Raw genomic sequence first — 4,089 nt, forward strand, 5'->3', positions numbered from 1 at the left:
TCTCAAAGAAGGTGACAAAATCATTTAGACCATCCCATCTAGGTAATTTGAAACTGCTTGGAGGACTAGAAGGAGAGGACACACCTTCAATGCATATATTAAAATTAGGACTACACCTCTTAATAAAAAGTCCCCATTTTATAGCAGCAAATCGAATTGCTTTGTTTGCAGCCGCACGAGCGATTCCCAAAGGCGCCTTTGCTTTTTCTCTTATTTTTGTGTTTTGTTCATTTTTCTACTTTTCTCAGGTAATTAAATGTCTGTTTTATGATTTGGACTTCTTGATGGTTTGGGTGCGACGCTGATCTGTTTTTCTATCCATTTAATTGTCTGAATAAAACTCTAGATATCTCTGACGTTGAATGGCGACTGGTTGTTCTCTGTGTGTTTTTCCACTGTGTACATTACGGAGCCCTGAAATCGGGACACAAGAGGAAAACAACGAGCAAAGAAGTTTAACATTTTATTCCTCTAATTCTTTGGTTACAGAGTCCAGTCCTCCACAGAGCAGCACCATTCACACTTCCTGTCATCAGACCTTTCAGCATAGAAGGTGCACCACAAGCCAACACCCCTTGCTAGTGTAACAAGTTTAGAAAATGTGCTTTTATTTATTTTTATAATGTTTGAAATTTCACCAAATCCTGATTAACACTGAAGAATCCTATTTTTTCTTTGTTATATTTTAAGAATTGTATTATTTTATTTATTTTGGTAAACACTAGTACCTGTACTGTCACTTTAAGAGAGTGTCTTATGACATCAGTATTGTACTACTCTCAGTTGGCGCTAGGCTGCCTGAGAAGAGGTAGGAACTTTTCTTTGCTCTTGGTTAAGTTCATGTTTTTTTGAAATTTATAAAATAATTGAAAGCACATGCAGCTGTGAATGTTTATGTTTTAATACATACATTTATTTTGACAAGTTCAGAACATTTTTCTTAAATATTAGAGCAGATATTGTTATTAGTTAGTCACAGAATTTCTCCATGTGCTTATCTGCTGGGGGAATTCCGACTCCTGTGAATGGAAGAGCTGCATGTTAAAGGGCTTTTTGTATTTCTGTTTGTGCAGGGCTCTGTCAGCAACCTGCATTAAAGATCAACCAGCAACTCCAGTGATCTGACTCCCTTCTTCATCTGAACACAACGCAGAACACATCAAGGTTAACCGACTGTATAAGACTAGATTATTAGTAAAGAACACTTCTAGTATACACTGGTAGTATACACTAGATTGCTTGTCAGTTGCTGAGGTACTTTCGCTCCATGTGTTTCCCCACTTTTGACATACAGGGGACTGCAAAAGAATTGAAAATATCAACATTTTTCTTAGTATGTTAAGGATGTTACTGCCATAAAATTCACACCCTGTCATTAAAAACCAAACTCATCCACACATACAGAAAAATCTAAACAGATTACCCAACATATAGTGTAAAGTTGTGGGTAAAAAAACTGGAATGACACAGGAAATAAATTTATAACATTAAAAATAGGATGAGTGAATGACAGACAGCCAAAAAACTGTTGAAATCTATCAATGTTTAGAAAGTTTTCTTATAACTATGTGCAAATAAGTATTGACTTATTCTTTTTTAACACTTTCTTAATAGCAAAGTGTTGCACACAGTTTTAGAATTAATTTTCACAAAAAAGGCCCACTGCTATAAAACTAACCAATGGCATCGGTTACAAATGCAACTCTAAACTTCTGAACGTTCCAGTCCTGAAACCCAGATGTCAACCATGAACCAGAACCAGACAGGTGATTCAGAGAAGCGTTCTGACAAAATGACTAAGAGAGTTGCCAAAGAGCCAAGGGACACTTACAGAGAGCTTCAGAGATACCTGGAAATAACAGGCAAGGCATTTTTATGGCACAAAACTCCACAGATGAAGAAAAAACTGCTGAAACTTGTCTGAGGTTTGCTGAGAAGATTTTGAAAAAAAAAATCAGTCTGGTCATTGCACATGTCATATTTAGAGGTAAAATGGTTCTGTCTGTCACCCCAAATGGCCATGCCAAAAGGGAAGTCTGCAGGCGGAACATTAAAGAGAGCCACCGGCAGATTTGATAAATACTTAAGAAAAGAATGAATAAAGAAATTTACCACTACATTCTTGACTAGAATCTGAAGGTGAAAGTAGATGAGGATTACTTGCGTTTTTGCCAACATCTTGTGTAAACTTCATGTAAGTAGAAACTTTTTAAATGTATTTCCAGAAAAAAATGCTAAATTGAATCAAATCTTAACTTGGCTGCAGCGTGTTGCATTGTCCTCATTGTTTCCATGTCCACAAAGTTTATTTTCCCAGATATTTTCCTTGTTTCATCTCACACTGAATCGTTAATTTAAGCATTCACTAATGGTCCTTCAGTCTCATTTGCACAACTCATCCTGTGAACTCGCCTGCCTTTCTACCCCATGGTGACACTCATCTTCAGGATACCTTCACTAACCTGCCTATCCACCTTCCTGACAAGCTGCCTTCTCCCACTCTTCAGTTCAAATTCCTCTCATATAAGCCAAAAGCTGTCAGTCATGAAAACGATGTTAGTCAATCAGGTTGAAGTTTCTTACGATTACACTGTCAGGAAATATAAAACCTTGAACCCTTCTGTACACATTATGTCTCTTTAATACTTCTGGATAAATTCTCAGTGCCCACCTGCTGCCTTCATGTCTACTGTCAGTTTTTATGGCTTCCTTTTTACTCTTTCCATTTCCAACGTGCTGTCTACCAGAGCTCTTATCAGCATTTCATACTCTCTCTAAATTCAACTTTTCCACTTCACTCCATCATTCCATCCCCTCATCCTCCCAGCTGCTGGGATGTGGTAACCATGACAACACAGGGCCACTCTGCTGGAGTGGTACTCAGGCTAAATGGACTGAATTGAAAGTATGTGCATGACCATTTTGGTGTGTGTGCGTGTGTGTGTGTGTGTGTGCGTGTATGTAAGGACATCAAAAAGTGCATAAATGCTTGTCTTACTGCAGGCGGTCTGGTGCTGTATAACAGAGTGTGCATTATGCAGCACTGGACTGTTTGCCAGGTTACGCAATGAAATGAATGACCTGGAAAGCTGCCTATTTCTTTAGATCCACACTCTGCACACTTCTTTACTTCCTTAACCCTCCACCAGTCCTCCATTCTTTTGTCTGTGGTAAGCTAACATTTGCTGATGCTCTGTATAGAGTGAATGTGCCCTGCTCTCTGCTGAGGCACCTATAGAAATGGATTTTTTTCTCTACCTAAGTGACACGATGATGATGATGATGATGATGATGATGATGATGATGATGATGATGATGATGAGGCATTTTAGATTCTATAGAAATTTACTGTATTCCACCTCTACTTTCATTAATGTGATTTTTCTCTCCTACTGCCCTTATTTCAGCTTGAACTCAAATTGAACTTGAAGTACAACCAGCACAACATTTTTAGGCACTTGGAGGTGTATATAAAAAAATACATTTTCTTAACTTCAGCAAATACTATGTAAGGAAATGGAGTGGAATTTAGAATCTATATGTCTGTCTGTCTGTCACTCTGTTTTCCAGCAGCATTACTTGGCATTTGGGTTGTTTAGATGCATCAGGAAAATGAATGATCTTGCTCAGGTGTTTAATCTGTATTGTTCCAGACTGAATATTGAGCCAGTTAGCAGCTGTGTGACCCGTGGAGCCCTGCAGACCAGAGTTTCAACAGCTGACACAGAGTGAGCACGAGACGGTGCAGGAGAATCTGAGTATTGACTTAACAGCATTACATTTACTGCAGACTGAACAGCTATATCAATCACTTTTCTAAGTCTGTTTTTCTCATCAGCAATTAAAATAATAAAAATAAGACTTAGGAGTGGAACTAAAATCCATTTTAAAAATAGACAAAAAATAAATCAAGTGAGAATGCAGACATACCATGCCTTGTAAAAGTATTTTTCTACTGTCATATTTTAGCTATAATATTTAATGTAGTTTGGAAATAAGATTCAATGCAACTGATTGCTTTTAGAAGTGGCTAAATTAGGGTTAGAGTGTGGGTTTTGATGTCTTCAATGTTTTTACTGTTTTTATCTT

The 4,089-nt window shown here is 37.6% G+C and overlaps 1 long non-coding RNA gene across 1 annotated transcript; it reads left to right on the forward strand.

Annotated features, from left to right (window-relative positions):
* Positions 1–411: 411 nt before the first annotated feature.
* Positions 412–3,769, forward strand: LOC106943738 (uncharacterized). The gene is made up of 3 exons (XR_001423997.1): positions 412–553; positions 1,074–1,164; positions 3,654–3,769. It is a non-coding gene; the product is annotated as an uncharacterized LOC106943738 (long non-coding RNA).
* Positions 3,770–4,089: the final 320 nt, after the last annotated feature.

Source organism: Poecilia latipinna, unplaced genomic scaffold (genome assembly GCF_001443285.1).
Source record: "Poecilia latipinna isolate Pla-1442-1.1 unplaced genomic scaffold, P_latipinna-1.0 Scaffold5797, whole genome shotgun sequence".
Lineage (NCBI taxonomy): Eukaryota > Metazoa > Chordata > Actinopteri > Cyprinodontiformes > Poeciliidae > Poecilia > Poecilia latipinna.